We start from the raw sequence: 13836 nt of genomic DNA on the forward strand, positions 1-13836 counted from the left end.
TCCTGTCCTGACATAGAATTTGCTCATGTAATGCACCGCTTGCTAGCTCTTGTATTTTGTTGGCTCACGATTCTCACTTTTGTAATGCACGGTTTGCTACCTCTTTTGCTTCATTTAATGCTCACTGCTCCTCCCCGCCTGTATTTCACCTATGCTCACCGCTCCTCTCTGCCACTTTTTCCTCATGTAATGCACCGTTTGTTACCTCTTGTATGTTGTTGGCTCACGATTCTCACTTTTGTAATGCACTCACTTTTGTAATGTCCGCTTTTGTAACCTGCACGTGTCACTTTTTCCTCATGTAATGCACCTTTTGCTAGCTCTTGTATTTTGTTGGCTCACGATTCTCACTTTTGTAATGCACGGTTTGCTACCTCTTTTGCTTCATTTAATGTTCAACGCTCCTCCCCGCCTGTATTTCACCTACGCTCACCGCTCCTCCCTGCCACTTTTTCCTCATGTAATGCACCGTTTGTTACCTCTTGTATGTTGTTGGCTCACGATTCTAACTTTTGTAATGCACTCACTTTTGCCGTTTGCTACCTCTTTTGCTTCATTTAATGCTCAGCGCTCCTCCCCGCCTGTATTTCACCTATGCTCACCGCTCCTCCCCGCCTGTAGCTTTTGTATTTCACCTACCTCATCCGCCGCTCACCGCTCCTCCCCGCCTGTCCGCCGCTCCTCACTGCCTGTCCGCCGCTCCTCCCCGTCTGTCCACCGCTCCTTTCCGCGCTGATGTCCGCCGCTCCTCCCTGGCTCCTGATGTCAGCACGCACGTCGCGGCCGGCCGGCGCTACTTCCAAGGGACTACTTTTTTTTTAGGTAAATATTTTAAATACTGTATATTTTTTTATTTTATATAGCCTATGTCCATCTACAGACCCTGCCAATTACAACGATGTATTGGGTGTTTGGATTGGTGCTGTAGTTCCCGAGTTTACCCGCCTCAAAGGTTCAAAGTTCTTCCTTTATAATAGTAGTATAGATAATAAATGTTATAATAAATTGTATACGCTTTTAATTTTGACCATTTGCATCATCTTTGCTCTTGTTATACTGTGTGGATTGAACTAATTCTGTTTATAAGGATGAGGTTGTAAGTGTAGTATCTGGTCTGTATTTTATCCAAAGGGGGCATTTTACTTGACTTACAGTCTTTTGGAACCCTACCCCTTTGGTTGTTGGGGTCCCTCTCTTTTATTATTAGGTAGTTTAAATGACTGACAACACTCTTGCGCGCCTCAAACACTAGCAGTCTGTTGCTGCTGAGAGTACTATTAAACATCTCTCAGAGTGGTAGTTGGTCATGGGAAAAATCCAATACAATGCAGTCATTACAACGTACTGCATTTACAATGCAGTCATTACAACCCAACTGCCTTTACATTGCAAGCCATTACAACGCAGCCATTACAACGCATGTCATCCAATGAATGCCATTACAACACATGTCACTACAACGCATGCCATTACAATGCATTATAAGGTAAGTAATGGGGAATAGTAATTTTTATCCCAACACTATCCAACACTTATCCTACTGTTGCACTCACTGGAGTGGGAATAGTAATTTTTATCCCTACACTATCTAACACTTACCCTACTGTTGCCCTAAAAGTATTATGTGTTGTAATGGTATGCGTTGTAATGGAATGCATTGTAAAATCATGCATTTTAATGGATGTTGCGATGTAAAAACTGTATTGTATTGTAAAGGCATGCATTGTAAATGTTTGCTTTGTAACGTGTCCTGTTTGTTGGTCACCAATGATGGCACTCTGACACCCTTCACAAAGTGTCAGTCTCACACCACCAACCACTCTCACACCCCTTACAGTTGCTGGAGCGGGAATCAAATTAAATAAAAATGGTCTATCATCTTTCTATCTTACAGCCAACAGAGTTAATCCTGCTCTTTACTTATTCGTGTTGGGTTCCTCTCACTTCTCTACGACAGACCTTTGCTGTTGTGTATGAGTCGGTCAGAAGCTATACATCACGAAAATCAATAATCCCTATATTATTTCTAAGCTCAGCCAATAATGAGAGTTTTTTTTAAGCAGTTTATTTTCCTTAAGAGGTTTAGTAAGATTTCTTTTCTTTATTTAATTCGCTCAAAATGCATCAATCAGATTACAGAATTGATGGTAAAAATATTTGCTAGAACAAGTTATCAAATAAGCAATACAGTGCATTCCATAAAGAAAAGAATCCCTATTCTAAAGGATGGGGCGAAATGGGTGTTAATAGTAACCCATAAATCGGTCTGGTTCAAAAGCAAAGAGTGAGAGTGAGCATGATGCTCAAATTCAATCAATCAATATCAGCTGAACTTCCCATAAAGAGAGGTTCTCAACAGTAGCGAGTGCAATCATCTAATAGGTGAGTTAGGATAGCAAATCAGCATTTAACCTTCAGCACAAAGCCATTAGCATTCAGCTTGCTTCAGTGAGGAAAAGTGGTAATAGCAAGAGCATAAAAAGTCTCGATGGTGGGATCTGGAAAGAAGTGTCAGGAAAAAGCATGGCAACCTACACTAGGAACATGCATTAATATAAACAGTTGAAAGAAAATGTTGCAGTTCATTTTGTATCTTTTCAGACAATAAGCTTTTGATTTTTCTTGCGAACAGTCTTGTCCCGTCCTTTCCCACGTTCCTTCTCAATAAGCTTACAAAGAATTACCTTGAAGTATGAAACATTACTTAACCCATGGTTACGTATGAGGCATCTCACTTCTTAGATGTCCTTTCCAATGGATACATGCACATTTTAACCTTCGAATGAAATAAATTGTATGTTAGGCTAAACAATAGACTTATGTGCAATAGTAACATCAACTGCAACAATTATTATTCAGCACAACATTTCTTCATTATAAATCAGAAAAGAAATAGGTTAAACTATTAACATTCTCCATTCATGCATTGTATTCAGTGTATGAAATAAATTCTATTCAATGATAAAGGTTTTCTAGCAGATCATTTGAAAAACATTATTATTATTGAGCTCATTCTGTAATACGATGTCGCGTGAGGCTTTCAAAATAACATAGCAGGGTAAGGTCAACTATAAAATATTTTTAATTCACATCTTATCACATTTAACTTTGCTGCTGAAATAATGAAGCTTGCTTTAACGTTTTAAGGCCTAGTACTAATAGATATGGCTATTTACTAGACATTTACACATTCTAATGTTGTGTAGTTTAAAATAAATTGCACTGAACAAGTGTATAGATATATAAATTTTACATTTTTATAGAATGCTTTATTACAGTCCAACAGTTACATATTACTGATAGCAATCTCACACCCTTCACAGCGTAGCAGTCCCTCACTAACAGAAGTATGTCAGGCCCCACAGAGATAGCATCAAAACCAATACGTTTAGCTGATAACTGAAAATGCTCTTTATGGATTGGTGAATTTACTATTCCAAACCCAACCAAAAAATATTTGGGGAAGTGCATACCTTTTGAAGTTGAGATTTACTATTGTAATTCTAGTTAAACAAAAATATTTGTGGCAAGTGCATAAGCAAAACATGAAAATTACTATTCTAGCTCTAGTACCACCAACATTGGGAAATGTGCCTTAATAAATGGGGTGGGATTAACTATTCTAAATCCAGGCCAACAAACGTTGGGATAAATGCATAACTGAAGTGATGAGGTATGTCACAGAGTACTAGCCTTGTAGCCCAGATCCAACAGTAGCAATGTATGCTTCATGCTTCTCCAAAAACGCCACCAAACCTACACTAACTGATGAGAAGGCTAGAAGAGGAAAGGAAACAAAAGATAAAACAGAGACGCTACATGTAGATGCTCTGCTTGCAGGCACTGCTGAGCACTGCTTCCAACTTACAGAGTGTTGAAATCTAGAAATAGGAAGACATTTTTAGTTCCATTTTCGATCATGTGACAGCACCTGATTTCTAATACTATATGTGATATCCCTTTAGTACATCTATGTGTCTCCAGATCTTTAGAGCGGAAACACAATTGCAATCTATGAAACAAATGCTAAGAGCATTCCGGGTTATTATGCTTTTCACACTACAGACAACTGCCTTCTGTGTTACATGAACACGCTCTCTGATTTGACTTATGCTCACAGATTCCCAAAGGTTGATATAATAAATGTACAGTAGTATTGGTATGATATTGTTTTAATTGTATTACCATTCTATTAATACTATATTATAGAATTCACCTGACAAAAAGCAATCACTTTTTCCCAATCTATGTCAAGGCCTTAATACCATGAGTATCGAAGAAAGTTATTAAAATTCTTTGAAGAGATGAGGATTCTTTCACAAGATGCTCAATATGCAAATGGATAATTCTTGAGAGAATGCCTGCTGAATTAGTGCTTGGAAATAAAAGGCCCAATTTATAATTTGGGAGTTGGGCAATCCTCCGCCAAGGAGACAGTGTAAATTACTTTGTTGCTCTGGTGAGAACGGTCTGACTGCCAAATGTTGAGATGTCCAAAGGGCCGGCACATATTTCAAACACTGCCTGGAACTGTCATGAAGGTGTGGTTCATTCCAGTGTGTTATAGCAAAATATATATATATATATATATATATATTTATATATATATATATCTATATATATATATATATATATATATATATATATATATATATATATATATATATATATTGTTGATTACCAATCCGATTCCCTCTGATGAAAGGAAGGCACTGACTCCGTGACTTTGACTCAAGAAAAGATTTTAATCCGACATGCTGCACAGACGCGTTTCGGCGGAAGCCTCCACCTTGCTCACTTGACTCTGCTGTTATTGGCATACGTTTTTATAACACATTACATGCTGACACATCACGAACAGACCTTATGTCATGATTGGCTATTCGTGGTTATGGCAACCAGTGAGTCATGGTTGAACACACTACTGCATAGACACAGAAGAGTCTGTAGTTTTAAGGACAAAACCGTCATGGTTACATATTATTCCACTATCGGCACTTGATACATTGCAACTGTTAATATTATCATCTCCATTCTATTTACATAATATAACAATATGAGATATTTGTCTCATATATTTTTAAATCCGGTTTACGTTTCTTCCGAAGTTAACATGACTGCGAGCTAATGCTAAACACTTAAATATCATTGTACCATTATGTCAAAATAATGCAAATCATGTTGGCTCACTCCGGTGCATGTGCAAGTTAATTTAAATAATAATACTCATTCATAGGTTTACTACACTTAACATTATCTCCAAGTGGACTTAATTGCTACGATGCATATACATATCAACGTTTATGCTCGTGTCTGTGCCTGACATTTGTATCAATTAATTATTTCTGCTGTGTCTAACATATCACGTAGTTACATTGTGTTAGTAGGTGTCATACATGTTAAAACCAAAATAATAGCACAATTTGTGACTCAAAATTCAAATTAAATTATATGTTACACACGTGCAGAGTTAAAACTGGACTGGGATTGCATTGTCGGGAAGGGTTCTACTCTGGATTTATAAGTGGACAGTCATGGCTTCGTCTGAATTCAATCCATTTGGGATTTTTGAATTTAACAAGATTATATATCTTGACTCAAGACGTCGTAAGGCTAGTCTGCGGTTTCCACCCCTTGGGTTTTTAGGGACACTGTCTATCACATAATAGGAGATATGTTTGATATTCCCGTCATGTTTGGTATTTATGTGTCTGGCCACAGGGTACGTTGGATCGTTGTTTGTAATAGCACGCAAATGTTGGAGAATTCTCACATGTGCTTGGTGAATAGTACTCCCAACATAGCGTTTGCCACAGCTGCAGACCAGAACATATACGGCATACTCCGTTTTGCATGAGTAGCCGCCCCTGATGGTATAGGGTTTATTCCTGAAAGGTACAATGACCTCCTTCATGTTTAACCCTTGTTTGCAGGCTTTGCACTTCGTGCACTTTTTAAAGCCTTTTTGAGGTGGGAGCCAAGTGACTGGTTTTTTTAGTGTAGGGGAATTACACACTAATTGGTCACTCATAGATTTGGCCTTCCTAAATGTTAAACTCGGTCTGTTCCCATTCAGGTGTCCTATTACTGGATTATTTTTGATCAGGGGCCAATGTTTCTGCAAAATTTTCCTGACCTGGTTGTGGTACATGTTGTAGCCAGTTATCATTCTTGGGGGGTTACCAGTCACCTTTGTTGGTGTTGTTTTATTCTCCAAGCTATTGGTAAATAATAGATCCTTCCTGTTTTTAGTTTTGCATTTGCTCTCGGCTTTTTTGAGGGTTTGTGGTTTATACCCTCTCTTACTTAGTCTTTCAAATAAGTCTTTTTTGGCCTTGGTGACTCCTTCCTCTGTGCTGCAATTGCGTGTCATACGCAAGCATTCTGCATAAGGAATGGACTCCGTTAGTTTAGTGGGGTGGAAACTTTGTGCATGAAGCACTGCATTGCCTACTGTTGGTTTCCTGTAGGTTCTTGTCTGGATTCTGTCATTTTGTACATAAACCTCCATATCTAGAAATTGGAGCATTTCCTTACTGGTTGTGCTAGTAAATTTTAAATTCAGGCTGTTCTCATTCAGGTCTCTGGCGAATGCCTCTGCACTCTCAATGGTACCCCTCCAGAGGATATATATATATATATATATATATATATATATATATATATATATATATATATATATATATATATATATATATATATATATATATATATATGTATAAATATATATATATATTACCTACTGGCGGTCGCCAGTAGGTATATATAGTTAGGATTTTTTCTCTATGGGACTTTTGAAAATTCTATGTCTAATTACTTTGGCGTTTGTGGACGGAATCAGCTGAAACTTTCAGGAAAATGGCACATATTGTTTCTAAGCAGCCCCTGAAAATATGGGGGGGTTTCGTCAAGGGGGGGTGAGAAAAAAGGGGGGTCCCAAAACGCGTTTTTCCCATTCATTTTTCCATAGGGCGGTTGGCCTCACTTTTAGCTCGAACGGCTGAATGGATTTGCACGAAACGTGCCAAAATTGTAGGGACTGTTAGCCCGATGTGCCTTTGCTAGGTCTCAATATATGTGCTCCAGTGGATTTTGAGAAATTAACGTTTTAAAAAACAGATATATCTGTGACAGCGTCCCGGGTAGCGCTCCGGTTCGCGTACTTTTCGCGTAACGGAACTTTGCGAAGCGAAGCTGATTGGCTCTCCGGTGTCTGTCAACATTCTAAACAGTCCGGAACAGCCGCCATCTTGTCTCTCGGTAGGATCGAGAGACAAGAGGAGGAGAAAAACGAAGGGGGAATTTAATGAAAGGGGGCAAGGTAGACCCCTCTTGACCCCCTAGGAATGATGTTGGTGTTATTAAAGGGTCCCATGGGGCAAATACAAAAAAATTTATTTTTCGCTGTAGAAGCGCTTCCCGTTTCGGGAACCGGGTCGTGAACCGGTAGCGAAACGGGAATTCGCCATTTTGTGTTTCGTTTTAATTAAATTGCAAGATGGAGGAAAAACAATGTGAGAAATGGGTATAAGGGGGTACGGGAGACGTATCCTGACCCCCTATGTTTTCTGAGGGTGGCTGAGGATGCTCATATATGTTGATACATGTCTTCCAGCGGCTGCGCGTGAGCAGATTTTTTTTTTTTGCTGCGTGACGTCTGTTAACGTTCGATTCGAAGGAAATCAGGAAGTGTTGACCGCCATTTTGCCACTGCGAGTAAATCAATTGTTAAAAATAATTGTTATAAATTAATCCATATTGATAAACATTGTCTGCGCCATCTTGCCTTTTTTCCAATGCCACACTTTTGTCGTGCACGGCAGCCATTTTAGATGCCTTGACCAGACCCACTCTCTGCACGCCGCCGATCCTCAGCATGGCTCCCCACCCTCGCAAGCATCTCCCCCACGCACTGGTCACCCCTACTCTCTCTCTCATGCATGGGCCATAAACTTCCCCCCATCTGCGCTGCTCTTCCCTGAGAATCACACCCTGTGCCCGCCCGACACCTCCCTTTCACCCTATTCACTACCGCACCCTCCTACACTCCTCTTCCTCTGTGTCCGATTGTCCAGGCCGGTCCCAGGCTATCACCTAGCCCTGCGGATGTGGTTTATGGCCCCAACTGTAAAGAATCACCCCTCTTTAAAGGAGTTACAGTAGATCAAGGCCCCCACCCCATGAGATCCGTCACACCACACGCGTTCCTACTATCTGATAACGATCCTGTATTGTGATTGGGGAGGGGATTCTCACTGTAAGGGTGTGTGGGACCGAGTCTGAAGCGGAAGATTCCAGGGATGCCTTTTTGTACATCAAAGTCTTCACAATTATGTGTCACATTAAAAATATATAGCACTCCAACAAAGTAGTAGGATTATAACACTTTAATAACTTATAAATATATACAACGCTCCAACAAAGTAAACACGTTAAAAAAAACATTTAAAACAACTATTTACATGGCAGCCTGCTGCAACATCCATCTCAAAGCAACAATGGGCTGCTTTGGTCTGTCTTTTAGTCGGCAAAATCCGTCGGCCTGTGAGGTGGCGTCAGTAGCGGTCCGTTGTGCGAATAGGCCTGAAGGAAGCACAACGCGCCAAGATCCCGACGGCACCCAGGTGGTGTCCAGTAAGTTGCCGCACTGGTCTGGCCATCCTACAATGCTGTGCCGAAAAACGGCGTGGGGCGCCCTGGGGGGGGAGGCGGCGCGAACGGGCCTCCCCCGCCTCCCCAGGTGGAGGCTCCTCTGCTGCAGTGGGGCGCCCCTTAGCAATTCAGTCGCCATTCAGCTGAATTGCACCCGCTCTTGCGGCACCGTGCCTCATCCGCCATTCAGCTGAGTTGCGCCCGCTCTTGCGGCTACAGCGTCTCGCCCACCTTCCAGTTGAATTGTGCCCACTCTTGCGGTGCAGCGATAGGCGGATGCCACAGGACTCTTAAAATGGCGGCCGGCTCTTCGGATTTGGGCCTGGTCCACTAAAATGGCCCTGGGACACATTTGAACTCGGACAATTTGCCTGCTAGGGCTTGGGCCCCATTCCCGAAAGCGTCCCCTCAGCCTTGAAGATTCTACAAAAGTCATCGGGGCCCCCGACTCCCGCAGGCTTCCGGTGGGGAGCGGCTGCCATGATTGCTTGCGGAATGGCGACGACGGAGCCACGAGATGGTGGTGCTCTCATGCTGACGCCAGCTTCAGTCTGAAACATCCAGAAACACTGTAGACTACCAATTCGATGACTTCCGGTGGAGCCCCAACGTGACCCGGTAGGGAAGAACTTGCCCTCCCCTCTTTTGACTGATGGTTCTTGTTGCCTGTCCCCTCTGTTGTCATCTAACGGAACCTTTTTGGACTGCCGAGTGAGAAAAAAAAAGGTGGGGCTTTCAAAATGTTTCAATCCAATGATAAGTGTTATTTTTAGGTCATATGATCAAGCCTTCCATCATTAGGAAACCAAAAGTAAAATGAACCAATGAAAGGTTTTATAAACAAGTCACATGACCTGGTTTGCGGCTTTGGTCTATAAAAAGCCTACAAAATCCGTTGGCCTGTGAGGCGGCGTCAGTAGCGGACCGATGTGCGAATAGGCCGAAGGCAGCACAACGCACCGAGATCCGGATGGCACCGAGGTGGTGTCCAGCAAGTTGCACTGGTGTGGCCACCCTACAATGCTGCGCCGAAAGACGGAGTGGGGTGCCCGGGGGGGGGAGGCGGCGCGAACGGGCCTCTCCCGCCTCCCCAGGTGGAGGCACCTCATCTGCAGTGGGGCGCCCCTTAGCGTTTCACTCGCTGTCCAGCTGAGTTGCGCCCGCACTTGCTGCTACAGTAGGCCGAAGTCAGCACAACGCGCCGAGATCCGGATGGCACCGAGGTGGTGTCCAGCAAGTTGCCGCACTGGTGTGGCCATCCTACAATGCTGCGCCGAAAGACTGTGTGGGGCGCCCCGGGGGGGGGGGAGGTGGTACGAACGGGGCTCCCCGCCTCCCCAGGTGGAGGCTCCTCAGCTGCAGTGGGGCACCCCTTGGCGTTTAACTCGCTATCCAGCTGAGTTCCGCCCGCTCTTGCGGCACAGTGCCTCACCCGCCATCCAGCTGAGTTCCGCCCGCTCTTGCGGCACAGTGCCTCACCCGCCATCCAGCTGAGTTGCGCCCGCTCTTGCGGCTACAGCGTCTCGCCCACCATCCAGCTGAATTGCGCCCACTCTTGCGGTGCAGCGATAGGTGGCTGCAACAGGACTCTCAAAATGGCGGCCGGCTCTTTGAATTTGGGCCTGGTCCACTAAAATGGCCCTGGGACACCTTGGAACTCGGACACTTGCCTGCTAGGGCATGGGCCCCATTCCCGACAGCGTCCCCTCTTTTAACTGATTGTTCTTGTTGCCTATCTCTTCTGTTGTCATTTAATGGAACCTTTTTGGACTGCCGAAAGGGGTTTTGGTCCGACCGCTGGTTGGTGGAGACATTTTGACTATATCCTGGACCTGCCCGGCCTCGCCCAAAATGGCGCCGGTATAAATGGGACTCGCAACTCCTTGTTGTGTACTGGTTGCCCAACGTTGATATCACGAGATACGTATGCAGTTTTGAAGCACATGGCGGGCGGGGATGAGTACTGATTGAACATTTGGACATCCCTATTGATATTAAGTTCTGATCTGTTATTGATTACTGTACTATTGAAAGTTCAAATTAACGTCACCCATGGTACTTGCCCGCAAATGTATATCTAGATAATTTTATTGTAACTGGCCCTGTCGTACTTTAATTATAAAATGTACGTCCACCGATTCCGCAACTGTTAGACACCTTAGTTCTTGCAACCTAATGGCCCGCCCGTTACGTTCTTCTACAGTGTAAATGTCCCCTCATCATATACGATTACAGTTTGTTCCGTGGCCGGCCCACGTGGTTATAGGCCCGTATTTGTATACTGGCATTTTCACAATAAAGGTTTTTAAAACAAAACATGGTAGTAGTACCTAGATTGGTAAAGTTTTGAATAATAGCCACTGTTTTCGAATCAGTAAAAGGTAAGTGAAATAAAGCAGCCCGATTACATGACGGTTAAAAGGTATAATACGCTGGAAAGCAGTAAAGATAAATGGTCAAGGGCTGTTGTGTTTTCCACTCCTGTAACATAAAGTGATCGATAAGAATCTGATATTCATGCCTATCAGCGACTAAGACAGCAGGTCGAGCCTCTTTTGTTCAACGTCTCCCTCATGGGACGAAGAAACACCCTTTTTCTCGAAATAGGAATATTTTACTTGCAGGACAGTTGTAAATTTCCCGGGAAAATACATTAGCCTGGAACATTGTTAGTGATAAACTGTAAATGCATCTGGGTCCTTTGCTTTACAAGTCAGAGTGAGAAAAAAAAAAGGTGGGGCTTTCATCATTTGGGAAAAAAAAATGTTCGAAACCAATGAAAAGTGTTATTTTTAGGTCATATGACCAAGCCTTCCATCATTAGAAAAACAAAAGTAAAATGAACCAATGAAAAGTTTTATTAACAAGTCACATGACCTGTTATGCTTACGTTACGCGCTGCGCGCCGCGCCCTGGATCGCTTCCGGGAAGCTGCACCTCGCGCACCGGAGCACTTACGGGTGCGCTAACGCGGCGCGTCATATGATGCATTACGCGACAACGCAGGTCCAGAATATAGTCAAAATGTCTCCACCAACCAGCGGTCGGAACACAACCCCTTTCAGCAGTCCAAAAAGTTCTGTTAAATGACAACAGAAGGGAGAGGCAACAAGAACCATCAGTCAAAGAGGGGAGGGCAAGTTCTTCTCTACCGGGTCACGTTGGGGCTCCACCGGAACTGATCGAATTGGTAGTCTACAGTGTTTCTGGATGTTTCAGACTGAAGCTGGCGTCAGCATGAGAGCACCACCATCTCGTGGCTACGTCGTGGCCATTCCGCGAGCAATCATGGCAGTCGCTCCCCACCGGAAGTCTACGGGAGTCGGGGGTCCCGGTGACTGTTGTAGAATCTTCAAGGCTGAGGGGACTCTTTTGGGAATGGGGCCCATGCCCTAGCAGTCAAGCGTCCGAGTTCCATGGTTGCCCAGAGCCATCTTTGCAGGCCAGGCCCAAGTCTGTGGAGCCGACCGCCATTTCGTGAGCTCCGTAGCAGCCGCCTGTCGCTGTACCGCAAGATTGGGTGCAATTCCGTTGGATGGCGGGTGAGACGTTGTATTAGCAAGAGCAGGCGCAATTCAGCTGGCCGAGCGAGGCACTGTGTCGCAAGAGCGGGCGCAAGTCAGCTGGTCGAGTGAAGCGCTGGGGTGTAGCTAAGAAACCTCCACCTGGGGAGGTGGGGGAGGCTCGTTCGCGCCGCCTCTCCCTTCTAGTGCACCCCACGCCGTCTCCTGGCGCAGGTATATGTGATGGTCAGACAAGGGCACCGCAGGACGTGTCTTCAGGTCAAACGGATTGTGGGACAAGGTGTGGAGCAGGCGCAATTATCTCGGGGGCCTCCGTCAAGCGGTTCAGGGAGGCACCGCATCACATTGTTTTCCAATGCAGTCAGGTCCACAAACAGCCCCCACTTACTTTGAGAATAGTGAAGCTGCAGCAGGTGCAAATAAGCTTCAGACAGTGTTACAAGCGCTGCTCGGAACCCTCAACTATGGCACCCAACATCCAGGACTTATGCCATTTGTGCAAGGCAGTGACATCGAAGCATCTCAGGGACCAACCAACATACCATATCCAGAGTCCTTCCCACAACCTCTGCCTTCCTTCTTACCTAGTTATTGTTCTTTCACTCCCACTCCAGGCTTTTAGTCTGTGGATGGAAAACCATGAACCTACACTCACCTATGAAAATCTTACTATTGATGGTTTATTTTGAGCCACAAACACAAAGGCTTGTTTGGATCGATGTTGCAGCAGGCTGCCATGTAAATAGATATTTAATAAAACGTTTTACCCTGTTACTTGTTGATTTTGAGCCCCAAATACAAAGGCTTGTTTGGATCGATGTTGCAGCAGGCTGCCATGTGAATAGTTATTTAATAAAACGTTTTACCCTGTTACTTTGCTGGTGTGTTGTATATATTTATAATATTTGCATAGGGTTTGTCGTTATTTTGGGTGGGGTGGGCGGCGGAGCCGAGCTGTCTTGCAGCCATCATGGTGTTGAGCTCAGTTCCTCTCACTAGTTTCGTATTTCTCATGAGGGGTTGTTCATAATGTTTCTATTTTAGCGAGGTCAAAAAGAGATTCCATTAGTGGCCTACTGATTTTGCTTGATTCCTTTTGTTTTTTTAACGATTTTTCACTATCTGCAAAGACTAAACAGAGTATTGCGACTCTGTGCTTGTTTGTAAATAGAGAATGAACCAAAGAGAACCAATTCCAAAACAGTAAATGCTAGGATAACAATCAATCAAATGGAGAGGGAAGCAGGCAGGACGGATTACAACGGGGGCAAAGGCCTGCGTTACCTACCCTTCACTATCTGCAAAGAGAGAATACTCCTAAAAGAAAAGAGGGGGGGGGGGCCAGCGTTCAAAGCACATCAGCGTGCATAAACACGAAAATGTTTTTACCTACCACGTACTTGACATTTTAAAGCTTTTATTATTTGCTATAAAAAAAACATTGAAATTCACTGAAAAAACCATATGTTATAGACCATATATAGTTAGGAATTAGCATTTACAAAACCTTGAAAATTCACTGAAAAAAACATGGGTTATAGACCATATACAGTTAGGAATTAGCATTTACAAAACCTTATTTTACTCACACAAAACCATTGAAATTTCAAATATGGTTAGTTGCACTAACTATATATCGCGCACCCGCAATCCACTGCTG

This window comes from Lissotriton vulgaris, chromosome 5 (assembly GCF_964263255.1).
Source record: "Lissotriton vulgaris chromosome 5, aLisVul1.2, whole genome shotgun sequence".
Taxonomy (NCBI): Eukaryota; Metazoa; Chordata; class Amphibia; order Caudata; family Salamandridae; genus Lissotriton; species Lissotriton vulgaris.